Below are 27,862 nucleotides of genomic sequence, written 5' to 3' on the forward strand. Positions count from 1 at the left end.
GCCTCCCAGTTTCCCGTGATCCCCTCCAAACAACCTGTAAATCAACAATCCAATCGTCCGAACGACTAGAATTCCTTACCTGCTCCCTGACGGCTATTAGATCCACATTAAACTTTCTGCAGCTTCTTTTTGTCTATTTTGGAGTGAATCTCCTTTCTCTGATACCGAATGAAGATGGTGGTCAAGTGTAACGAGTTACAGTGTTCTTGGCCTTTATTTCAGACTCTGCACTTGATCTTCAGGGAACACACAAGATTTTTTTAATGATTCATTCCAGTTTTCCGTAAGCAACAAAGGAGGCTTCCTAATAATTGTTGCACACTTTCTACGCTTTATTTACTTACTTCTCACGTCGTTTTGGCTACTCCCATTATCAGATAAAAATGTAAAACTTGTGAAAGGAAAAAAGCGATCACGCGCCGCCATTTTCATCGGTATAATGACTGTTTTATCCTACCAATCGTCGGTACATTAAACGATGTTAACGGCAACACATCATGGCTGCCCGTGAATGCCTTATCTGTGGTTACTTTCCGTAGTTGCACTACGAACCACGAGGGTGCACTACTATGAACTGTAACGTGGTCTCAGACAGCCATGCGATCAAGTTAGTTAGTTGGTTCTCGTTGTCGAGCAAAACAGTGTGTCCATAAAGTTCCACTATCACTTTAAAAAAAAAATCGTAACTTGGAAACGGTACAGACAGTGCATCGAAGTTTTTTGTAAAGCGTTTAGCAGCTCTCAGTTTGTTTTTTATCTTTTATTACTCATATGACACGAGGTGCATCGAAATGGCGACGGAACGGGAGAAGGCACCATGTGTCATGTTGTATGCAGAATCTAGATCTGTAACGACGGCAGTGCGGATTATGGACGCCATTACGTGATGTTAACACCAGAAAAAAACGTACACAGTAGTGTGGTTCATAAGTTTACAGAACCAGGCGCTACAAAAGACCTTCCTGGAAGTGGACTGGACATCTACCTGTGTGTGAATCACGTGTTAATTGGCTGCAAGCTGCACTTCACCGCAGATCCCAAAAGTCAACTCGTCGTGCATCACGCTAATTTCAGAAAGCAAAATCAGTAGAGTGTTACGTGAGCGGCTACACCCTTTCCAGTCAAAATGAAAATGGACCAAGCAGTTCAAATGGCTCTGAGCTCTATGGGACTTAGCATCTGAGGTCATCAGTCCCCTAGAACTTAGAACTACTTAAGCCTAACTAACCTTAGGACATCACACACATCCATGCCTGAGACAGGATTCGAACCTTCGACCGTAGCGGTCGCGCGGTTCCAGACTGAAACACCTCATACTGTAGCGCCTAGAGCCGCTCGGCCAACCCGGCCGGCCACCAAGCAGTGCAGGCAAACAATTGTCTTCTGCGGCATGCATTCGCGTGTTCCATTCTGGCCACCACGGATGCTGACGATGCCCATCTGAAAAGTGCCTGTATTCAGATGAACTACATTCTATATTTCTGTACATGTGAATCGCCAAGGCGTTAGGATTTGGGGCTCCGAAAACCCATACAACACATGTGAACTCATCCGTGACAGCCCGAAGCAGAGGAAATCATTACCGGAAGTATTATTTTAAGAAATACAGCACCTACCCACTTTTTATGTATTTTATTTAGGCCAATATTCGTTTCGGGCTTTCAGCCATCTTCAGTTGGCGTAATACATATTTCAATCTTCAGATGTACATCATTAACGAATCGACAGCAAATTGTGTGGACTATCTGTTTAGTATTAAGTTATCTGACAAAGACTTAAGAAGCCCCAAACCCGGTTCGTAACGATTCATTGAATAAATATTATTGTGCGACATCAATACTGTGTATTCAAGTTTTTAATACATCGACAGCGATGCTGCAGCTGTCTTTCTAATCGATCTTGAGCTTTTTCGATTTCCTCCTTGATAATAGTGGCACAAACACTTTTTCACTTGTATCTCGCACAAATACAGCGCAGTATCCGCCATCTCAGCAACATGCAAGGTACAAGTGCAAAAGTGTTTGTGCCACGATTACCAAGATGAAAATCGGAACAACAAGCAGAGTAGAAAGCTAGCTGCAACATCCATATTGTAGACGATGTTTTAACAATGGACAACTGAAGACTGAAATATGTATCATGATTACAGAAGATGGGTAAAACCCCGAAACGCATACTAGCATAAATAAAAATACATTAAAATGGCTGGCTGCTGAATTTCTTAAAGTAACAGAATCCACAGCTTCGCAGCTCGACCAATAAAATAGATAAATTCCTGAAAACGGTGAATGTTTACCTGGACATGATGGAACATTTCTTGCTATCACATATCGAAGATCTGCAGCCGTCCATCATTCTCCAGCACGATGTGTCACCACCCCTACATTGGGGTTTGACCACGTGGGATGTGCTGAATGTTACAGTCCCTGAAGGATGGGTCCGTAGTGATGGTCCCAACCTCAAGTCCTCCGCCTTCTCCCGTAATCACGTTAACAGACTTCTTTTTGTGGGTTTACGCCAAGGAACTCATGTAAACAATACCATTCAGTGACAGTGCTACCCTTTTGGATGAATTGAAGGAATGAGAACTTTTGATACGGGAAAGCTGACCGCACATGGGCAAACTCGAATATCGCGATTATGGTCTACGAGCGACGAACGGGGAACACAATGAAATTCTGACATAATAAAAGAATAGTTTGACAGCTGTTAAACGTGTTACAGCAAATCACAATGTCCTACCCCTTACACACGGTCCGGCCACGTGAATGCGACCACCACCTATGTTCCACCTCAACGCGCAATAACGATTCACAGACGACTGGTGACTACACTGACAGTGGAGGGTACATAAAGCGTGCGCGGAGAAGCAGAGAAACAATGCAGTCTTTATTATATTTTAATTAATTTGTTTATTTAAGAAATTTGTTTAAGAAGATTCTCTCCTTCTTATTTATTTTGGGTAATTTTAGTTATGATTTGCAGTGGTTTTATTTAGGTTTTAGTTTCAGTCTTTTAAAAGCTAAAGAATATAAGTCTTTAGTTTTAAATACCACGGTAGAGCTAGATATATGTCCAGGAGCGTCGATCTCGCTGATACTCCTTGTCGAAACTGCTCCACCTAAAACCTCTAAAATGTTTATTTCGCTACGAAGATCGCTCGGCGCAACTACGTGCTATGTTGTATGATGCATAAGGATTGATGTGTCCAGCTTTTCTATCAATGAAAAGTTTATTGCTTCTGAGATATTCTCTCGAAGATTATTAACCGTGAAAAGATGCAGGCTCGCACTATCATTCCACACTGCAAGTCTGATCGATATACGTCACGTGATATCTGAAGAATGTTTGTCAAATCTCTCATAAATTGATAAATACATACCTTGAATGCGTATTATTTCCTTGAAGTTGTTTATTGTGCCATCGACTAACTAAACATTCACAATGGGGCCTAATAGCGTCGCACAACAACAGCAAAATCTCTCCAACATAAAACACGTCCAATCTCTATAATCGCTTCACACAGAGTCCTTGGGTAACTTATTCCAGAGAGATGCGTCCGTAGCACGGAACGTCTAATTCTCGCAGGTAGTTTATACTACTGTCGGCATCAATAATTCGCCGCACCTAAGTTATAACCGTTTACCGCTTCCAATCCATCATAAGTGGCTGTCGTGACACGGAAAGTGAGTGATGTCCGAAAGAGCACGATCATTGACATTCGGTTCAAGGATGGCAATATTTCCGAAACGGCTATATTTATGTATTCATCTCATACCACCGTGGTTAAGGTATACGGAACATGGTAAAATGGCGCCAATCGAAACGATCACCATGGAAACTGTGGTGCATTAAAGGCCATGGATGACAGATGTGAACGATGGCTGCGCAGATGTACGAGTATATGGGCGAATAGACGCGCAACTGTTCAGCGACTGACTGCCCAGATGAACCACGAGGCTACCAATAATGTCTCATCAACAGCCGATCAGTGGACGTTACCGCGCATGGGCCTGCACAGCAGGTGCCTGGCTCACGCTCCCATCCTGAGTGGTGTTCATCGGTGACGAAGACTGTAATCCAGACGGCAATACCGCATATGGACGTTCTCTGAGTGGTGACAGTTGGCCTTTTGAGATGGATCACGTTTCACGATCGCGAAATGTCTGAAAGCAAACCCCTGAAACAATCATCGTACGGGTCTAGATTAGCACAATTACGTATCTATCTATGGTAGTTCGTTTTTAATCGGCACGACAGCATCTACCAAAAGCACAACGCAACGTGTCGACACCTCGCAGTGTACGTGCATGGCTCTAGGAGCACCAGGATGAGTTTATCGTACTCCCATGGCCAATAAACTGACCGTATTTAAACTCAATCGAGAATCTGTGGGACCACATCGGTAGGGCTGTTTGCGCCATGGGTTCTAAACCGAGAGACCTGGCGCAATTGGTCACGGCATTGGATTCGGCACGGCCCTCGCATCCCTGCCGGTACCTTCCAAAACCTCTTTGATCGTCTTGCAGCGATCCGCGCTGCAGAGTGTGGTCTTCGAGTTTTCGTGTACCGTTTGGTGGCTAGCAAGTCGTTTGGTCGGTCGGTCCGTGACTGTCTCACCTAAGTGAACGTTAATGTTTCAAGGGCAGCCCCCCCCCCCCTCCAGCCCTGGAGGCGTCTGACTGTCGTTGTCTATACCGTCCTTTTCATGGGTGTTTAATGGTATGTTGGTAATCTATTATAGCCAATGCTTTAAAGGAAAAAAAAAACATTTATTGTTTTTTATGTAAATCAAGAGCCTTCAGCTCGTATTAGTAAGTTTGAATTCTGGCAAGTCGATATTTTTCTGAGAGTTACTGTTGTTGTGGTGTCACAGCCAGACTTGCTAGGTGGTAGCCTTTAAATCGGCCGCGGTCCGTTAGTATGTCGCCACTGTCAGTGATTGCAGACCGAGCGCCGCCACACGGCAGGTCTGGAGACACTTCCTAGCACTCGCCCCAGTTGTACAGCCGACTTTGCTAGCGATGGTTCACTGACAAATTACGCTCTCATTTGCCGAGACGATAGTTAGCATAGCCTTCAGCTACGTCATTTGCTACGACCCAGCAAGGCGCCATTATCATTTGCTATTTATCTTGTGATGCATGTAACGTCACACCGATGTTTACCAATTATGGATTAAAGTTAAGTATTCCAGAAGCTACGTACCTTTTTTGCTAGTCTCTATTCCTTTAACTGTTCCAGACCTCACGCCAGCCTGCGTGAGCTTAAAAGCGTGCCTTTCGGCTACCCGTCACTGTGGATTGGCTGTCTTGCCAGTCCACAACAGTTGTTGTGCTATCTTTTCATTTAGTGCGCTGCCAGCTACTTAAAACTGAAAGGTTTAAGGTATTTTGAATTTTTGGAAAATCAATTGTGGGCCTCCAGCCGCTTAAAACCTTATTCTTAAATTTAGTTATTGTCGTTGCGTTGCCTTTTTCATTTAGTGTGCTTTTGGTCACATAAAACTTAAAGGCTTAAGCTATTTTTTTTGAATTTTTGGAAAATCAACTGTGGGCCTTCAGCCGCTTTAAGTCTTATTCTTAAAATTTCCCCTTAAGCGAAAACATTGCGGACTTCTGCCTTAAAAGATATTGGTGATATATTTTAAAATTTTGAAATTTAATTGTGGCGTTCAGCCGTTGATATTGCACCTTGTTTATGTTTGTTCTATCCACTTTTGCCTTGAGGCTTTCAGCCTAGCTATGATATATACTTCAATTATTTTATTTGCAATTTTAACTGCGTGTCTTCAGTCACTTGAAATTAATCTTGTTGATTTTTAAGATATCTTGTTTGAAGGCCTTCAGCTGTGAAAGAATTGGATTTTGACACTCATAGTTGTAAAGGTTCGGCTATGTGCCGTTTTGATTGAAGTGTGTTATTAAATTACAATAAATTACAAATCTGAAGTGAAACTGACCGCCATAGTATTTGGCCCTTTCCACAATCCTAATCACCTGTTCTGTCCCGCGGGCTTAGCGGGTGTATCACTGGTAGCAGAGCGTGGGGAGCTTTTCGTGTGAGCAACACCGAGTGTTCGTAGTGGTGAAATCGAGCCGCCGTACGGTGTAATTAAATATATTGGTTCACTAAAATTCAAGTGAACCAGCGCAAAAAAAAGTCCAAATGTGTGTGAAATTTTATGGGACATTAACTGCTAAGGTCATCAGTCCCTAAGCTTGCACACTACTTAACCTAAATTATCCTAAAAACAAACACACACACCCATGCCCGAAGGACGACTCAAACCTCCGCTGGGACCAGCCGCACAGTCCGTGACTGCAGCGCCGTAGACCGCTCTGGAACCAGCGGAATTTTCTGCCTTGTGGCCGTTAGGGTTCTGCTTATTCGAGCTTTTGACAGCGGAGAATTTGCTAAGTTAGGATTCTGTGAAATGATAGTGGGGCTTTATATCTGAACTTTGACTGCTAGTAAAAATAGTGATGTGTTTTTCTCTCCTGTGTAACGTATAAGAAATGTACAGAAAGATACGCAAAAAACTAACCCACTGATTTGTCTGAACTGAGGCTGATGCAGTGTATTTCTCACTATTGTTTTCCCAGAGTCACGGCCTTTTAGTGCGGCTGAGAGGTGGCATGAGCCGCCTCTCATATTTCTATCTTACTCTGAGTAAATCGATTTTCCTCTCTAATTGCAAGCGGTGAAACGTTGCTGTTCCTTCACATGCGGACTTCCCACGCAGTGTCTCTCATCACCCGGGTGGTCCGGTGACAGGCAGGATCTGCTGAACTTGAAAGGGTTAAGGCGACGAGTGTGAGGGAGTCGAGTGGATGCTTTCCAGACGCGGACATTGTCATAAGAGCGGGAACGACATGCCCACAGGGGCCTGAAGGAACGGCTGGGCTAGAGATTCCGTTACTTCGCAGCAACTTAATGAAAACACTTTCTGGCGGTCTACCAGCGAGGTGTGGGAATGACTTGTGTTCCCAGGCAGTCTTGGCAGGCAAATTCCCGCCTTTTCTGCAAAATCGTAACTGTGATTGGCTTGCTCATGGCATAGTTCCATGACGTAGCAAAATCGACGCAGAAATTGGCACCAAGAATGTCCGCTGGTGGAATGGTAGTGCTTCGACAATAGAGTGGAATTTTCCGCAGGTTTTCGAGTTGCTGATTCGAACGTTCAACCACAGCCACTGTCGTGGGGGCGGGAATGTTCTGTGTTCGGCTTGTACGGGTGCTCTTGGGGAGTCGGCTCTCGCCTTTCGGTCAGGGTAGGTTACAAGACTGAGCTCTCGCTGCTCTGGACAGCCTGCTTTCCGTTGGCTGTCTAATATACTTTCATTTAATTGTAGCTGTTTGACAAAGTTGCTGAAGTTTCGACTTCAATGTAACTTTCCGAGTACAGTTGGCAATTGAGCGTTCTGCGTACAAGCAGCCTATGTTGTCCGTCTTGAGCAGTTTTGGCCAATGTGACTGTATCGAAGTTATTGTGTGATTTCGCTTGTTAAAATCAATCGCTGTACCGTCTGTGATTGTGTGGCGAGCCTTCTTCGTCTCCCTCAGAGGCGCATTTGTATTGGTAAGAAGTCTTTAGTCTGGAACAACCAGACCAGGATAATTTGTTTCGGGCTATACTCGCGACATTATCTTCACCACGACGGGACGTCAAAGCAACCAGCCATCACTTCCGGTGCGCCAGATCATGTCCTTGCAGTTACGAAGACAGCTTGGTAATGTATGTCCGCAGAACCGGCAGATGAGGGAATTTTGTTCTGTGATAATCAGAGCTCAGCAGAGCGTGCCTGTTTCCATCTTTTCTTACGTGGTTCTGTCTTGGATGTTCATTGCCCGAGCAGCAATTAATGTTGGGTTGTCTGGGTGTTTCTCTTAAGATCTGAGTTGCAGCAAGGAATTGGCTCCACATACCACTTGGTCATAAATGTCACAATCTAGTTTATGGACAACCTCACCTTCACGGCATTTATTTGAGTATCCAGTTTGATGTATTGTAAATGTTTCATGTGTTTTGTTTACTATTTTGTGTTTAGCCATAATACACTCCTGGAAATGGAAAAAAGAACACATTGACACCGGTGTGTCAGACCCACCATACTTGCTCCGGACACTGCGAGAGGGCTGTACAAGCAATGATCACACGCACGGCACAGCGGACACACCAGGAACCGCGGTGTTGGCCGTCGAATGGCGCTAGCTGCGCAGCATTTGTGCACCGCCGCCGTCAGTGTCAGCCAGTTTGACGTGGCATACGGAGCTCCATCGCAGTCTTTAACACTGGTAGCATGCCGCGACAGCGTGGACGTGAACCGTATGTGCAGTTGACGGACTTTGAGCGAGGGCGTATAGTGGGCATGCGGGAGGCCGGGTGGACGTACCGCCGAATTGCTCAACACGTGGGGCGGGAGGTCTCCACAGTACATCAATGTTGTCGCCAGTGGACGGCGGAAGGTGCACGTGCCCGTCGACCTGGGACCGGACCGCAGCGACGCACGGATGCACGCCAAGACCGTAGGATCCTACGCAGTGCCGTAGGGGACCGCACCGCCACTTCCCAGCAAATTAGGGACACTGTTGCTCCTGGGGTATCGGCGAGGACCATTCGCAACCGTCTCCATGAAGCTGGGCTACGGTCCCGCACACCGTTAGGCCGTCTTCCGCTCACGCCCCAACATCGTGCAGCCCGCCTCCAGTGGTGTCGCGACAGGCGTGAATGGAGGGACGAATGGAGACGTGTCGTCTTCAGCGATGAGAGTCGCTTCTGCCTTGGTGCCAATGATGGTCGTATGCGTGTTTGGCGCCGTGCAGGTGAGCGCCACAATCAGGACAGCATACGACCGAGGCACACAGGGCCAACACCCGGCATCATGGTGTGGGGAGCGATCTCCTACACTGGCCGTACACCACTGGTGATCGTCGAGGGGACACTGAATAGTGCACGGTACATCCAAACCGTCATCGAACCCATCGTTCTACCATTCCTAGACCGGCAATGGAACTTGCTGTTCCAACAGGACAATGCACGTCCGCATGTATCCCGTGCCACCCAACGTGCTCTAGAAGGTGTAAGTCAACTACCCTGGCCAGCAAGATCTCCGGATCTGTCCCCCATTGAGCATGTTTGGGACTGGATGAAGCGTCGTCTCACGCGGTCTGCACGTCCAGCACGAACGCTGGTCCAACTGAGGCGCCAGGTGGAAATGGCATGGCAAGCCGTTCCACAGGACTACATCCAGCATCTCTACGATCGTCTCCATGGGAGAATAGCAGCCTGCATTGCTGCAAAAGGTGGATATACACTGTACTAGTGCCGACATTGTGCATGCTCTGTTGCCTGTGTCTATGTGCCTGTGGTTCTGTCAGTGTGATCATGTGATGTATCTGACCCCAGGAATGTGTCAATAAAGTTTCCCCTTCCTGGGACAATGAATTCACGGTGTTCTTATTTCAATTTCCAGGAGTGTAAATCAAATTGTTATTTTGGACAGAACTTTCATTTTGTTAATCGGTAGAGCAACCCTTTCGTTTCTCACTACATTAATGAAACTTTCCTTTATCTAAATAATTTCTATCAAATTAAATTATTGCAGGTGCCAAAAATTTTCTACTCTATTTGCAGGGTCGATTATAGTCAGTTCGTGTTTCTTCTTAATCCATGTGCAACAGCAGAAGTCGGAATTAGAAGAGGGGGGCTTAGAGCATGATTTCCATATGACGATTCTAAAAGAATTTAGTGTTAAATAAACTGCTAGCCCCGTTACCTCGGACGGCACTGGTTAAAACGGGAAGCGTGTAACGAGCAATTTGGAGCAGATGAAGTGTGAGCGCTCTGAGTCACACGTCGCCACGCGAGCGGCCTCGCTCTGCCGTCTATGTCGCACACACGAGTGGTGTCGCACGGCAGCGCGTGTCGCAGTGTGTAATAACGTGCGCCGCAGCTGCGAGCCCCGAAGTTCAAGGACGGCCGGGGTGGAGCGAGCCGTCTGTTGTCGCGGAGGCGCGCCTGCGTGTGCTGGCAGCGGCGGCGGCGGCGGCGCTTGGTTCGCGTGTCGCACAGGCGGAAGCGGTGGCGGCAGGCGCTGTACTCCATCCAATTAACGCCTGGTCGTCGGGCGCATTCCGAAACCGCCAGCCGCCTCAGTGCAACGTTTGCCGCCTCCTCTGGTAAAGGAGGTGCTACTCGACAACCGAGTCTCATGCTGTGTACTGACATCTCATGTGATGTTTTGTTCTAAGTGCTACTTTTATGAGATATTTGTGACAGTCTTTATTATTCCTATCTGACCAACACAGAACCATGTGAAACAGCTGATATACACTAACTGAGTGCATATCTAAAATGGCTCTGAGCACTATGCGACTTAACTTCTGAGGTCATCAGTCGCCTAGAACTTAAAACTAATTAAACCTAACTAACCTAAGGACATCACACACATCCATGCCCGAGGCAGGATTCGAACCTGCGACCGTAGCGGTCACGCGGTTCCAGACTGAAGCGCCTTTAACCGCACGGCCACACCGGCCGGCTGAGTGCATATCTGTATGTCCGGTTTCTCCTAATAAACTCTTCCATTCATTTCTGTCAAATTTTGCACAGAAACAGCAGGCCTCACGAATATCAGCACTGTGAGGTTAATAAACTTCTAGATCCAATACGAAGGGAGATATAGGCAAAAACGTATTTTTTTTAGCCTCTGGCATATAGGCTACCCTGCACAACAGGCATGTTGTGTGGGAACAGTATAGGCCAGCCGAGTCAACATGTTTTGGAGGGTAGCCTACATGTCAGGGGCCTAACCAGTTTTCTGGGCCCCAAATGTAGGCTGCTTTGCTTGACAGGCATGTTGTGGGAGTAGTATTGGTCTGCATTGTTGAACTGTATCACAGGGACTACATGTGCTGATGAGCAAGACTATGAACAGTCCCCGTTGATATTTACCAATGCCTCTAAGCAGTGACAAAGGTCTGGATTTAACTGTAAATTCATTCTCAGAGAGCTGCAAGATCAACATTGGTGTCTGTTCTTTTGGACACCATATTCGCGTAGATGAGGGTTACTGGCCTATAATCATCTGCAATATGGATGCACTCACATTGATCAAACTCTTACGGGAATCGGTAGATTGACTGCTGCGAGTAATGAATATCGTGGGCAGGGGCACTACAAATGTAGTGTGTGGACATAAAGTTGGAAAGTGTGGGTCTCACACGAAGTGTGGCAGAGATAGGTCCCTGCAGTCGCACTAACGTGTGTGTCCTCGGTGGCTCAGTCAGACAGAGCATCTGCCATGTATGCAGGAGGTCCCGGGTTCGAGTCCCGGTTGAGGCACACATTTTTTCAACTGTTCCCGTTGATATTTATTAACACCTTAAGCAGTGAAAGGTGTAGATTTCATTATAATTTCGCAGGACATTTTAGTTTGCACTGTCTATATTTTTACAAATAAATTCACAAAACTTTGTCAGTATGAGCAGGAAGGATTCAGGATCCACACTCGTTACAGTGAAAGTTCAAAATCATAACAAAATAATTTCTTTTTACATGTGAAATTTCACCATTTTTTCACTTACTATTGGCTGCATTTTTTGCTACGCTACGCTTTCCTTCATAAGTAAGAGAGATTCTTCGATGAATTTTGCACAGCATACAAACCATACTTACAGGTTTCTAAAACTCTAGAATATATTTAATTTCTGTAAAAATGAATGGGCTGTATGTTTTAAACTTCATGTTTAGAAAATAGATCTGTGGGACAGAGGAGTTCTGTTAGTATAAGAAAATACGTACATTCGACACTTGGTGTGTAGCAGAACATTTTAACAACGTCGATAAATTCGAGTTCACAGTCAAATTTCAAGAATTTGATCAGCGGAACCTTCAAATAACAAACTGAACAGAGCAGATTGAGAAGAAGGTGTAGATACAGAGAGAAAACATCAGGGGCATCTATCAGGAACCACTAAGGAGAAAAAACTCCATATTTACTATGCAAATTTCCGTGTTGCGTTCGAGTTGTTGTCGGGTCTCCAGCCGGAACACGATGTCATCTTGACATAATATTTCGGCGATCTACCTGGCCATCTTCAGGTGATTGAGCCGTCGCACTGCCTCCGAACTGAATCCAAAATCGCAACGGCGGCTCCTTTATATACCGCCTGTACGTCCAAAGCGTGTGCGCATGCGCAAATGCCCTCAATGCAAAGGACGACAGCACACCGGAGGTGAAAACTCGCGGAAACGGAAAATCGATATCAAACGCTGTTCACCTACCTATGACCGAAACAAAGACCGTACGTAGTTTTTAATGTCGAACAAAATAGGGTTCCAACTCATACTCGAAGGATACCCTTCATCTGCGTTTATATGTCAGATAGCCAGATTTCAATGGCTTCTTTCACAAGACATTCCCAGTAACACGTTGCAGGGGCAACCACTTGTGTCTCATCATACAACATTTTATGCCCTTCAGCAAGATAACGCTCCGCAACCGTCGATTTTTCTGGCCGAAATAAACGTGTGCGGCGATGGTGCTCCACGCATCGATACTGCACCGTACTAATCGTTTGTCCAGTACAGGCTTTCCCGCAATGACAGCGAAGTTTGTTGACACCCCCCTTCCTCAAACCCAAATCATCTTTCACTGAGTCCAACACCGCTCTGGTCTTAGCTGGTGGACGAATAGACTTTTAATATCAAATCTGTTTAAAATTCTTTCTATTTTTGAAGGTATGCCTCCCGCAAAAGGTAGAAACGCCACCGATTTGCTTGTATCTTCTGTTGGTTCCCATGAGGGGATAATAAGTAGAGCATGACGGATCTGATTGTCGGTATGACTCTGCTTCAACACTGCTTTTAGACGATCCGCTTCTTGAGTCAAACTATCTGCATCTGAGATGGCATAAGCTCTTTTTACCAATGTACGTAGAACCCATTTGCGTTGGTACGGTGGATGACAACTTGATGCTTGAGAATATCACTCCGTATGCGTGAGCTTACAGTAAAAGTGGTGGCCTAATGTCCCACCATCCCTCCTGCAGAGCAAGATATCTAGAAACGGATGTCGTCCATAAAAAAAAAAAAATGACTATGGGACTTCTGAGGTCACCAATCCCCTAGAACTTAGAACTACTTAAACCTAACTAACCTAAGGACATCACACACATCTATGCCCGAGGCAAGATTCGAACCTGCGACCGTAGCGGTCGCGCGGTTCCAGCCTGTAGCGCCTAGAACCGCTCCGGCCGGCTGTTGTCCATCCCTTTCAACTTCCATCGTGAACTTTGTACTGGGATGCAGACAATTAAAATGATCTAGGAAACAATCCAGATCATTCCTCCCATGTGGCAATATCAAATGTATCGTTGACGTATCTATTGTTGTCGTCGTCGTTGTTGTTTGTTTTTGCTTCAGAGAGCAAAACAGCTGAGGTCGTGAGCGCCCGCATCGTAACTTAAAATGATCAGTTACCGAATGAATTTGGGGTCGATAACATTCAGGGCGTAATCGACAGGAATAGATAGATAGTTAAAAACGTTGCACTCGAGTAGACCAATGTTCACATCTCAGTTGAGTCATACTGCGTTTCTACATGAATGCGTGGTGTCTACTCTTTCAGACGTGTCCCAATGAACGGACACTACGCATTCATCGAATTGATTCGCCTCTATGTGCGATGAATCCACCACTCTCATTGCGGATGCACAATTACGTCCGACCTCCTGCGGGAACCTGAAAGCAGTGAGCATGGAGCTGAGAATTCGTGGCGCTAGGTGGGAATGTGGGCTGGCCGATGGGCGTACGATAAACACTGTGTCCGGAAAGAGCAGTGGTTAACGCAAGTGCCTAGCAAGCAGGAGATCCTGAGTTCAAATCCCGGTCCGGCGCACGCATTTTTATTCGTCGCTACTGATTCCGCATAAAATCGCGATGCAGCTAGTATCGGTAGCCCCTTTCCTCCCCCCCCCCCCCCCCCCTCCACTTCCAATTTACATAATTCTGCGTTCTCTTTCTGTGGCTATCCTGAACGTCTTGTGGGGTTGGTCAGATGTGTCTTGCAGTACGATTCAAAACAATTCGGTTGCTAATTCAGCCTCTGATAATTGCAAATGAATCATGTAACAAAGTTTACGTAGTTTCTCCAAAAAAAGTGGCGTATGGTATGGATAAGAGTCATAGAAAAGTTTAATTATAATTGCAAGCATTAAAATGGGGCAGTACCAGTATATCGACTGTACGGAAATATAACTTTTAGGACATACCATTAAATAATCTTCTTCTACAACTAGTCCACTGGTATATATTTTTCAATTTAAATACATATTTAACTGTTAGTTAATACAAATAAGCTTTCTCGGATTTATTTTCCCACACTGAGAAAGAAACGCAACATACCGCTTCCATTTTCAGCGCTCCCACCCACGTAGTAATAAAATGAAACAGTATCAGCAGGCTGGATTATGAAGGACGTGCAGAGAGTACGTTTTTGTATATTAGCGTTCATTCAACAACAAAAACAAAAGCAGTCTAGATAATCCGAGTTTTTAAATTAGAATATAATATGCGCCCAATTAAATGACACAGCGCGAGCTTAAATTCGGAAATCACGCACCAGCCAAATAAATAAAATATCATATAGCCGTTGGTTTGCTGTATTAAATTTTTCAGGTGTATTCACGGTAAAATTCGGTACAAATGATTTCCAAGCAGTGCGATTCTGGCAAATACTGTCCGATGTGCACGTGGTTCTGTGTCATTTGCCTTGCAGATGTGAAGGAGTTCCGTCCTCCCACCCTCCTCTCACTCCCCATGTTCTCCTATCGCTTACCAGCAGAAGTATCCCTTGGACGATTGTAATACCGTCATTTACACAACTCTCGGAAAAGGAAAGTTGGGTGATCTGAAGGCTACAGTCGATATTGCAGTAACTGCTACTGATGAAGGCGGGAAAGTATAGAGTTAAAAACAGATTAACTGTTGCGCGTGTAACAAGAGATAAATATGCTATAAAACACTCAAGCAGGAAGAAACACTGGTGTTGAAAATCAATAAATCCTTATTGTTTTCCACCAACTAAAAATTCTGTCTTTGAGTTGTGGCGTAGGTGCAATTTAATATTCGCCCACTTCAACGAAACAAAATTTTTTTGTAATGTTTCTTATATGTTAACGAATGAAATACTTCTTGATTGCAGACAGCATCACACTGTAAAATAGTCAATCAAAGTACGGTCTGTTAAGCATTATCGGTTTTCTTGCTGCGTCAGTTCGGGACAAAATCTCAAGCTGTAAACGACAGCCCCCATGATCATCGTCAGGAGTAACTGCTTGTCTTCACTGCTGCTGTGGCGGCCTTATGTAGCCTGTGGACGGCTTCTCATTGGTTGGCTTGTGATTGGTCGACGATTACGTACTACTGTCGCAGACGTTGTCAGTGTCTGCGCTTTTGGCACCACCGCTTCCATGGGAACGCAAACACTGCAAGAAATGTCTCTGCTGCTTCTCTGCATCGAGTGCTCGTTTCCATGCCCTGCTCAGAAAATATCCGCTATGATAAAGTTCCTACCGCTCATTCTCATTTCAACAGCCTCCTTGGTAACAGAATCCTAGTATGTGGAGGCATGGGACAACATTTTTGTTTCATCAAACAGTATTTTACGTTTGTTAGTGAGGTTGTGCTTCGCAATTGCCGATTTCTCTAGTTCTCTATTTTTAATATGCCGTTGGTGTTCTGCACAGAGGCCAGTAAGGGTACAAGTGGCGTGACCTACACAGGGTGAAAAGTATTTAAACCGACAAACTCTGGGAGGTTGCAGGGGACATCAAAACAAATATTTTTCCCTAATGTCATTTTTTCCTATGAGGAGTATTTAAACCGGTAGAGGAAGATTTTTCTGGCGGCAAATTAATTAAACCAACAAACAATTTTCCATTTTTATGACCAAGAGACGACACATTAACACAACCCAATTTCAATTACAGTAGATTTTCAAAAATGCCTCCATTGACACGTAAACAAAGGTTACACTCTCGGATCATGTTCTGTCTGACACGGGCAAAAATCCCAGGAGAATCCTGAATTTTTCCCGCTGCTGCTACTATCCGGGCTACCAGATCCTCTTCTGATGCAACAAGAGTTGCGTAAACAAGGTTTTGCATCTCTCCCCACACAAAAAAGTCGAGAGGGGACATATCTGGGGATCGAGAAGGCCATGGTACAGGATCACCTGTGCCAATCCACGTTTCTGGGAACCGTCGGTTCAGGAATCGACGCACACGACGACTGAAATGTGCCGGCACCCTGTCATGTTGGAACCACATGCGTTGTCTTGTAGGGAGTGGGACGTCTTCCAGCAATTATGGCAATGCTCTGGCGAGAACATTGTAATAGTGCCTGCCATTTAAGGACCTAGGTAGTAGATACGGCCCAATTTAACAGTCCCCAACAACACCGACCCACACATTAACGGCCGGCCGCGGTGGTCTAGCGGTTCTAGGCGCGCAGTCCGGAACCACGCGGCTGCTGCGGTCGCAGGTTCGAATCCTGCCTCGGGCATGGATGTGTGTGATGTCCTTAGGTTAGTTAGGTTTAAGTAGTTCTAAGTTATAGGGGACTCATGACCACAGATGTTAAGTCCCATAGTGCTCAGAGCCATTTGCACCATTTTTGAACCACACATTAACGAAGAACCGCACTTGATCAGTGCTAGTAACTGTGGCATGTCGGTTATCCTCACTCGAAACATGCGAATTGTGCATGTTGAAGACTCCATCACGCCCGAACGTTGTTTCATCGGTAAACAACACAGAGGATGGAAATGTAGGTTGCATTTCACACTGTTCCAGGTACCGCCGCGAAAACCGTGCTCTGGATGGATAATCAACTGGTTCCAGGTTTTGAACACGCTGTAAGTGAAATGGACGTAACAATTGCTCTCGAAGGACTGTTCTTACATTCGTCTAATTCGTCCCTATGTTATGTGCAGTTGCACGAGTGCTGATTGAAGGATCCCGCTCCACCTGCTGCAAGGCAGCTACCTCAGATTCTTACCCTGCGACGGCGTCCCTGTCCAGGTAATCTGCTAAATGACCCCGTCTCACACAGACGCTGGTACACAGCAGCAAAGGTCCTGTGATGCGGCATACGCCGATTAGGATATTGTTGTTGATAAACCCGCTGTGCAGCTCGTCCGTTGTGGTGTGCTACGTAGTACGCACCAACCACATCAGTGTACTCACTCCAGGTGTATCGCTCCATTAGTAAAGAGAGACAATGCACTACTACAATGGTGGACAGCAGTTGCCTACAACTGAAGAGCGTAATACGACCTCTAACAGCTAAAGATCGTAATACGGCCTCTAACAACTGAAGAGCGTAATACAGCCTCCACCGGTTTAAATAATCCTCATAGGAAAAAACGACATTAGGGAAAAATATTTGTTTTGATGTCCCTTACAACCTCCCAGAGTTTGTCGGTTTAAATACTTTCCACCCTGTATAATTGTTTCCACACTCATAGTGGATATTATAAATTCCATAGACCCGGAGGCCGAGACTGTCCTTAACAGGCTGCATCATCTCCTTAATTTTATTAGGAGGACAAAAAAATGATCTTATACCCCGAGACTCTTCCTGTTTTACTGTATATAGCGCCACAGAAAGGAAGAACCGCAATCGGCGGTTCATCCTGTGAGTGTGCATCATTTTCACGTTTCCTTTTCTTGGAGAACGCTGCCTTTATATTGCGCGCACCACAGCCATTCTTTCGGAACACGTAATTCAGATGGCTAATTTCGAATTTCAAGTGGTCCTCGTCAAAAATAGTTTTTGTTCTACATACCAACGTGTACAAAACGGCTCTCTTCTGAACAGGTTGATGGAAACTCTGTGCATCAAGATATAAATCGGTATGCGTCGGCTTGCGGTACACAGAGTGACCGAGACGCCCATCCGCCTGTCGTTGTACTAAAACCTCTAAGGGATGGCAGCCTTCCTTCCTTCTCCGTGTCGACAGTGAATCGGTTGTTCGGATCTATGCTGTTCATGTGTTACAAGAATTGTTCGCGAGCTTCTGCGCCGTGTGGTCAGACCGTAAGTGTATCGTCTACATAACGATAAGATAAGGATGGACGGAGGAGAGCCAAATTTAAGGCACGGTCCTCAAAATTCTCCATAAAAAAGTTAGCCAATGATGGAGACAACGGAGAGCACACCGTCCTACCGTCCGTCATTTGATAAAATTTACTACCATACAAAAAGTAGGTGGTCGTCATCACATGTCGGGACAACTTTATCATTTCACGAGGAAAGAGATCAGCCAGCATTTTCCAAGTGTCCCCCACAGGAACTTTTGTGAACAGCGATACCACATATAGGCTGACTAAATTGTCATTTGGACCAACTCTAATCTGTTTGATTTTCTCAATCAATATCTTGGAATTTTTAACGTGATGTTCACGACGGACAACTATAGGAGTCATTAACTTTGTTAGGTATTTGGTCAGCTTGTAGGTACGAGAACCAATGGCACTAACAGTAGGTCTCAACGGAATATTATCTTTGTGAATCTTCGATAGTCCGTACAACCTGGGAGGTCTATGAGTTCGGACTATGAGATTTTTCGTAACATCATCTGGTAGACCAGAATTCTTCAGCAGCTCCGTAGGTTTTCTGCTATACGTCGATGACAGTCAGTTGCTCCTGACGATGACGATGGAGGCTATCGTCGAAAGCTCGACATTTTATCCCGAAATGACGCGGCAAGAAAACCGAGAATGTTTTACATATCAATGCCACTGCGAAAGACTTCGTTCTGTTAATATTACGGTCGTTATTGCAATTCAAGGGATCGCCTGCAACAGTAGCCGAAACGTTTTTTTTAACACGGTGCAATCTACAACGCAGAATTTTTTGCGTAAATTAGCTCCACGGCAAAAGTCTACAAACATACAAATTAATTTTATAGCTTCAACATATTATATATGCTATCTGATCACAACTATACGGGCACCTGTTAATGGACATTAATATGGGGTGTGGCCACCCTTTGCCTTAAGATGGCTTGAACTGTACTCGGGACTTTCCAGTTAGGTGTGAGAATGTGTGTGGAGAAACGGCAGTGCATTCTACCTCAAGAGCCGAAATCAGAGGAAGTAGTGACGTTGGACACTGGGGTCTGGAGCAAACTGGACGTTCTAACTCGTCCCAGACGTATCCATTGCGTTCAAGTCGAGACTCTGGCCAGACCAAGCCATTTCAGCAATGTCTGGTGGAGGCTGCTTAATGACGTAGTGCACTGGCATGATGATACAGTCATGGTCTCTGAACTGTTCCTCTAATTTACCCAGTTCACAACAAGGTAAGATGTGTTTGTATCCTTCTGCATTTCGTTCTCTTAAGCTCAGTAGGGAGACCGCAATTAAACCACTGTAAACCAACCCCATATCGTTAACACTATCTCACCAAAACCAACCCTATCACAGGGTATAGCGTGATCCATCACTTGTTTTTAGCTATCCACTGCCCCGTGGTGTCGCGCCTAACACCACTTCAAGCTTCATTAAGCGTTGATTACAGAAATATGTGGCTTTTGAAGAGCTGCCCGACCATTGCACACCATCTGCACATTATTTTTAATGAAATTCAATTATTAGAACAGACATGTTTATAACTATCTACAAGTAAATTAAGAAACCCATAGAGTTTTCCTGAAAATGTATGCACGTCTGGTAAGTTACTACTTTGCACCTTGGCGCTTCGAACTGCAGTCACAGATGCAGGTCCCATTTGCCAGTTAACTTGTGTAGCAGTGAGACGTTGCTAAAGTAGCAAGAACGAATAGGGTAGGTGCAAATTTTTGGAATATCACAGAATTGACACTTGTACTACAGAAATGAAGGTTTGAGCCGGGTACGAACCATCGCCTAACACACGTTCGTCTCTCGAGGTTCTAACGCTAACCATTTGACCAGTATGAACTCTAAACGTCGGGCCCCTGAGTCCAGATACATCTGTTACTACTTGCACGTTATCTTGTTTTACAGGCCTACTCGAGCGATCTAAGGCGTTGCAGTCATGGACTATGCGGCTGGTCCCGGCGGAGGTTCAAGTCTTTCCTCGGGCATGGGCGTGTGTGTTTGTCCTTAGGATAATTTAGGTTAAGTACCGTGTAAGCTTACGGACTGTTGACCTTACCGGTTAAGTCCCATAAGATTTCACACACATTTGAACATTTTTTTTTATAGGCCTACTGAAGGTGTACAAAGTTTGAGGTAAATCTGTGATCCCAGCATTGTTGCCTCATCTTCTGAGTACGGTAAGATGGCGTACAAGAAAAACGTAAATATTACCCGTAGTTGAATGTCAATGAATTTCAACCAGTGAAGCGTGTATTTGGAAACACAGCTCCCACACTCAGTCACTTTTTTTTAAATCTTGTGTGTTCGTTTTCTGAAATATCCTTAAGAAACGTTGAACAATAGGGTGGCTGCCTGTATCATATCTTCATATCATAGTATCTTCTGGGATAAATTTTGCTTCGACGCACAGACGCAAATGAGTGTAGAGTTACTTGCACTTTTTCAACCATAAATAGTGAGACTAGCGGCACAGCACGGAGTGTTGTACACACCAGCATCCGGCTTTCCTCGTTTTGCCCGGAAAACAGACTTCAGTCAGCAGAAGCGCATCTCGTCAGCAGCCAACACGCATGTCAGCGGGGATTAATGAAGCGTCCCAGACCTGTTTACCACTGACGTCTTGTAAACACGGCCAACGGCCACGCTCTGCGGACAGGCTCTGAGTGGGGGTCTACAAAGGGGATTCTTTCTCCTGTCGAGATAAAAAAAAATGCGGGCGCACAAATCTCCGCGTTCGTTTCCACATGCTAGACGTCGTGATACACATTTCAGGGACGACTATCTAAACAAGGGGGAGTCCCGGCGCTGGCGCTGGCGCTACAAAAAGGGCGCACAGCGCAAACACACGTCCGCCGCCATGATTTATCCGCGGCCGGCGCGTTTGTCATCTGTCTGACAGGCCGCCGGAGGGGAATCCCCCAACTGTCACCGGCCGCTGCCCAGGCAAACTCACATGTTCGACAGTCTGCAAGAACAAGTTGCTCATCTTTGGATTCGTCACATTTGCCATCACACTCCTGCGTATTTCGCTATTACGTGTAACCTCAATCTCTCTCTTACGACACACCGCTTCGTTTCGTATACCACGGCTGCACCTTCCAGACATGAAAATAGGTTTCTGACTGACTCAGAGGAAAACAATTTAATAACTATATTCGAATTAGTAGACTTCTTCATAAAAGCTCAGCCGGCCGGAGTGGCCGAGCGGTTCTAGGCGCTACAGTCTGGAACCGCGCGACCGCTGCGGTCGCAGGTTCGAATCCTGCCTCGGGCATGGATGTGTGTGATGCCCGTAGGTTAGTTAGGTTTAAGTAGTTCTAAGTTCTATGGGACTGATGACCTCAGATGTTAAATCCCACAGTGCTCAGAGCTATTTGAATCATAAAAGCTCAGTAGGAAGTTTTAACTGATCGCAGAATTTCCTTTTCTTTTTTTTAATATTTATTGAGAAAATCTTATCGAAAACCAAGGAAATCACACAAAAATGGTTAATACCAAAATATTAGAAAATTGATATTCATACATATCATAAAAATATATGTATGTACGTGCGCGCGTGGGTAAGAACTACGTACATATCATAGTTCAGGAAATATGACGTCATAAACACTGAGCTGCGTGAAAAACTGCTACATTTTTTTTCTACTACCAGTACTCGCAACACATTTTGCAGACAGTATTTACATATGCCGCTGAAACGTACCTAAAACACTATATCATTGTCTGACTCACAGATCAGAAGATATGACGTCATAAACTCTGAGGGAATTGAAAAAATGATGTTTAAATGTAATCCTGTTTGCTACTAACTTTATTGTATCACACTTCGCTGACAGTATCCACATATGCCGCTGAATGTACCTACACGAATATATCATTGTACGACACATAGGTCAAGAAATATAGTTCAAATGGCTCTAAGCACTCCGGGACTTAACATCTGAGATCATCAGTCCCCTAAACTTAGAACTACTTAAACCTAAGGACATCACACACATCCATGCCCGAGGCAGGATGCGAACCTGCGACCGTAGCGGTCGCGACGTTCCAGACTGTAGCACCTAGAACCGCTCGGCCAAGATGTAAGTGCTACGAAGTCTTTTCTGAAAGCATTTGTAAGGAGCGTAGCCGTGTATGGAAGTGAAACATGGACGATAAACAGTGTAGACAAGAAGACTTTTGAAATGCTCAAGATTAGATGGGTAGATCACGTAGCTAATGAGGAGGTACTGAATGGAACTGAAGTGAAAACAAATTTGTGGCTCAATCTGAATTGATCGATTAGTAGGATACATTCTGAAACATCAAGGAATCACCAACTTCGTACTGGTGGTAAGTGATGGGGGTAAAAATTGCAGAGGGAGGCCAAGACATGAATACGGTAGGCAGATCCAGATATAGGTAAGTTGCAAAGTTATTCGGATATGAAGAGGCTTGCACAAGATAGAGTAGCATGGAGAGCTCCATCAAGTCAGTCTTTGGAATGAAGATCAGAACACCAACAGTACCTCCAAGTAAATGTGGCAAGAACAAACAGTTAATGCTTACTTCCCCTTGGGCAGCAGGTCAGGTGTTAAGGGATGGACGTGTGGACGCAAAACGGTCAGTCTATACTAACAGGCGAAGTTCACTTATTGGTGCAGGTACGAGAATGTAGGAAAAATAAGGTAGTAAATCGTGTAACGTGTTTGTGGGAGGACTGTTAGATGATGAGAAAAAAACAAGTGACACACTGAGGTGGATACGTGTTAATATGCCAATGATTACAATATCCTGCACTTGCAACAGTAACACCCTTTATATTTGCTTAATATACACGTAATCGATGATGATGATGGTGGTTTGGATTGAGGGGGCGCTCGACATCATGGTCATCAGCTCCCTGACGAAAAGTCAGCATGCAAATCTCGTGGGTGGGGACGAAGACTGTCCCCTCATGTGGAGCAGTTTATAACGTATTTAAGTTGCCGCCCTTCCCCACCAATTTCACCACTCTTTTAACACTGGTATCGGTATCTGCGAGGATGGTGAGCAGATCACATGTAATCAACTCGTGACTGTGGTGACCCGATTTGTAATTTCATCGTATGTTGGAAACTGTAGCCAGACTTAGGTGACCTGGTTTATAACACGGTCTTTCGTTGTATGGGGGGCTTGTGTAATAGTTTACTTGCCCTCGCCAACGCGAGCTTGAATCGCCCCAGAAAAGTGTATAATCCACGATATCCGAATCATTATGCGGGGAAACCGTCGTAAATGCCATAGAGACTGAAGGACGTAAGTCAGTGACACAAGCTTGTGGAGGTAGGAAGGATTGAGAGGAAATACACCGGTGCATCCATGGACAGTTAATGAGCAAATGGAAGGAGCACCAGAACACAGGACGTCCTTTTTCATTTTAGCTAATCTAATCTGAAGATGGCCTTATTCGGCCTAACACAAATTCCAATTAAAAAAGACGTGACAAAGCCTGTATTTTGTTCATATGAACATGTTACAGATAATGTTAGGTGTGATAGGTATGTGAAGTAGAACTTCGTACCACAAGACAGGCAGAGATGTTGACCACCAGATGTTCTCGGCGGGGTCAGGGATTTTCTCTGCCTCGTGATGACTGGGTGTTGTGTGCTGTCCTTAGGTTAGTTAAGTTTAAGTAGTTCTAAGTTCTAGGGGACTGATGACCATAGATGTTAAGTCCCATAGTGCTCAGAGCCATTTGAACCATTTAAATGAAGGAAAACCCGATTTCCCGAACTGAAAAAAGGATAAATTAGAGACTATTGGTACCCTTAATTTTGTTTCTAAGTTATTACACTGTAATATCTGTATCTATGACCACTCTGTATTTCTTGATGGTACTTAACCGCTTTTCACCTGGAGAACATTATGCCAGGCTGCGGAGAGTATTTTATAAAATCGTTTCAACCCTTATTACTGACGGTTTCGGCTGTTGAGATACGATCATATACCTAAAATACAGAAAAACAACAAAAGCAGGATTTTAGAACTCGAAAAAAAATTAAAATGTTTGCAAACAGTAGTGTAGAGGTGGATATCACGTGCATGAACTATGAGTTAACAAGTTCCATCCACTCTACATAACGTTAAAAAACGAACTAGACAAGAGAACCCAATACAGATTGTTTAAATATTGTTCAGCAGATCCAGTGTGTGAATATCATAATGGCGCAAAACATCCAATCTCTAGAGTCTTGTAAACCGGTGGAACGTTATAACTGTTGGCCGTGTGGACCACATCGGCATCATATAAATTCTATGTAATGAATTCTGTTGTTCCTCTCGTGTTTTGACGTTATATACTGCCAGATAGAACAACACGTACGTATCTGCGCAAATACTGTGACTGGAAAACGTTTTGAATGTAATGATGATTAGCGACAATCTAAACTGTTGGCTGAAAATAAATGTTTTCATAGCAGATATAGTGACAAAATATGACTTCTGATAATATCTGCAAGCTGTGGGGCATTATTTACTGAAAATATATATTTTAGCTGTTTTATGTTCGAAACTGTTAATAGCTTCACCAGCTGAAACCCTGTTAATGATAAGAGGTACCATTATCGAATAATGACTTTGAACTAAATTCTGGAGTTTACGGCCAATTCCATGCCTTCTGATATATATTTCTTATTTACAAGCACAATAAATGGTTTTCAAGATTGATCTGGCGCCGGCCGGTGTGGCCGTACGGTTCTAGGCGCTTCAGTCTGGAACCGCGTGACCGCTACGGTCGCAGGTTCGAATCCTGCCTCGGGCATGGATGTGTGTGATGTCCTTAGGTTAGTTAGGTTTAAGTAGTTCTAAGTTCTAGGTGACTGATGACCACACATGTTAAGTCCCATAGTGCACAGAGCCATTTGAACCATTTTTTTGAATGATCTGGCTTCCCATGTGACTGGGTAACCCCTCCTATTAAATGATACTAAAAAGAAGGCGGTACATAATTTCTACCACAATTTTCATCTCTATAATGTATGTGCATCACTCTTAACGTGACACTCCTGGTTATGTTCGCAATAACTGTCTTTTCTAAAGCTATAACTTCTGCATTATATATGTAAGCACAAACCAAAACTTTGAATTTAATTTAATTCCGGTTTATACCCTCACACTAAATTTCATCTGACATCGAATCCACACAACTGCTATTGACATCACGAATCTCCAGCTTGTGGACTTCGTAAACGGCGTGGTCTGTGCGTGAACAAAGGGCATTAACCACACGCGCATATGTAGCAAAAATTTGCTTGCCAGAGGTGGACTAGAACACTGTCATTTTTTCCTAACACTATGGATTATTGTCTTAAATTTTAGACAGGTGACTGTAAATAAAACATTGCCTGGAAGTAGTAGTTTTATACTTGAATCGACCCGTAAATACTGCTTGCGAACGTGCTAGGTAATAGTATTCGGACGTACAGAATGCCCCGTCATCGAAAATAACTGCTGCCAAATATTATTTACTGAGTCCCGATCGTGGCTCGCCAACAGGGATGCGGAAACGAATACAAAGCCGTGAGTGTGTAATTTTCTGCCCCAGCTACATGTTACACACACACACACACACACACACACACACACACACACACAGAGGAAAATTAACTCTTTTACAGAAACAGAACATTTTAGCCGTGTCAGAAATTTGAGTCAGTAGAAAAATATAGCACTTTGACCTCAAACACCTGAGCTACACTCGCACTGGCTTGTAGAGCGCACAAACTGTTAACTGCTGGATATCTGCGGGTAGTAAAAGCTGGAACAAAAACATCAAGTAACAACACGCAACGGTAAGTGATGAGGTGTAATGTGCTCTAAACCGAACAGATGCTGCAGTTAAGTGTTAAGTTTTACGTCCCACAGATAAAAATGTTATTAGCAAGGCCACTTGGTGGCTCTCAACACAGCTTGTTGGCGACTGCTGGAGGCACTAAATAAACTGTAAATAACATTAAAAACTGGAAATATGATAACTACATCGTTTCAACTGGTTTAACTGGGTTCTTTATATATTTTCATTCTGCGCTAGTCTCTACATCGCGGAGAATCAGATTATCCTAATCTCTTCACTGACAGCTATTAAACGTTGCCGTTTTTTGTCTTCACCGGCAATTTTTTATTCTTTCCCCTCATTTGTTACCGAAAGAGATTAAAAGTTGCACTACAGAGAACTGTACTGCGATTTTCGGTTTATTAGACTTCATTGCTCGATCACTTTATAGCACATTTTTTACTTTACCCATCCTCATATTTTAACATTCTTCTGTAGTATCATGTTGCAGATGGTTCCAATTTCTTCTCTGTAGGTCTCCTACCGTACACTTTCACTTCCACACAATACTCCCTTCCTGTAGTTCTGCAGTAGAACCTCCTTCATCTACATGAAGATGGTACCTGTTCTTTAGGACATGTCCGAAAAAACAGATGCCATCTTCGTATAGATAAGGCTAACCGGCCAGTGATCTTCAGTGTGGATGCACACACATTGCCCGAACTCTTACGGGAATCAGTAGATTCACTGCCGCGATTAATGAGTATAGTGGCCAGGGGCACTACAAATATAGTGTGTGCACAGTAAGTTGAGAATTGATGTGCACCCAGCTGGTCGCTATAAATACGTCTGCTTCACTCACTTTCTCAAACGTAATGACACAGAGAAATATTCGTAATAGATCATGTGAGAGATGCGCATGCGCAGATATGTGACTGCAGCCGAATGGTGCATCTAAATCATGGTTTCCAACATCTTGTGTGACGGCAGTTCTCTTGTTCATTAACAGGGGTCACTTCCGCGACAGACGTAAACATATTTTCCGGGCCAGGTTTATTTCGTCGACCCCATCCTTCACGCTTAAAAGCAAAATATTTAATTTATTGCGAAGAGCTCCAGTATCAAGTAAAAAAAGTGTGCCACAAAAGAAATATTCCAACTTAAAATTGAAAATATTCTTTACATCTCTCCCATTTTTCAGTTCCGGTTGAAACTTATCCAAGAATAGTACTGGATGCTTAAGGAAGTCATCCAAGTCGGTATTGTTTTCTTGTCAAGTTTACAGGCACTGAATGCCACAGGTCCTTTGAAATGCTATTAAATAGTAATCCCGTGAGAGGGAGTATGTACAGGTATTGAGGAGCTAGAATTTCGAGAAACTTGATCAACTTTGAATCCCAATTCGGTTTTTCAAAGGGTACTCTACTGGACTGCCCATTACTTAGTTTGCACATATCGCGGATCTCTCACCCATACGCGTCCGAAAGAACAGACATTATATATTTAAGGCGAGGACAGCCAGTGATCTCTTCAGAACAGATGCACACCAGCCTGGAACTGTTACGACAATCGGTGGAACGCTGCGAGTAATGAGGATATTGGACAAGGGGCACTACATTCGTAGTGGATGGGTAGGTTTAGAATTTGGGTCTCATGGGAGGCGTGCCAGGATAGTCCACGTAGCTGCAATGACCACAGAAGTGCAGTGGTCAGCGAGTCTGTCTAACAAGCAGGAGACTCAAGTTCGAATCCCGTCCGGCACAAATTTTCAACCTCCCTCATTGATCTAAATCAATGCCCACTTACAGCTAATGTCTGTAATTCCTTTGTGTCCAATTCATAGTGGCTGATGGGTCAAAATAGTGTCTGTTTTCAGACACGCCCATCAGAACAGACACCACACTTATAGGCATAATT

The 27,862-nt window shown here is 44.4% G+C and overlaps 1 protein-coding gene and 1 non-coding gene across 3 annotated transcripts in view; one reads left to right on the forward strand and one right to left on the reverse strand.

The window, feature by feature from the left end:
* The window catches only part of LOC124596204 (division abnormally delayed protein-like), a 1,031,505-nt gene that overhangs the window by 774,521 nt on the left and 229,122 nt on the right, over positions 1 to 27,862 (reverse strand). The window lies entirely within an intron of this gene.
* On the forward strand, positions 11,274 to 11,347 carry Trnat-ugu. Its single transcript has one exon. It is a non-coding gene; the product is annotated as a tRNA-Thr (tRNA).

The sequence above is a fragment of the Schistocerca americana genome, chromosome 2 (assembly GCF_021461395.2).
Source record: "Schistocerca americana isolate TAMUIC-IGC-003095 chromosome 2, iqSchAmer2.1, whole genome shotgun sequence".
NCBI lineage: Eukaryota > Metazoa > Arthropoda > Insecta > Orthoptera > Acrididae > Schistocerca > Schistocerca americana.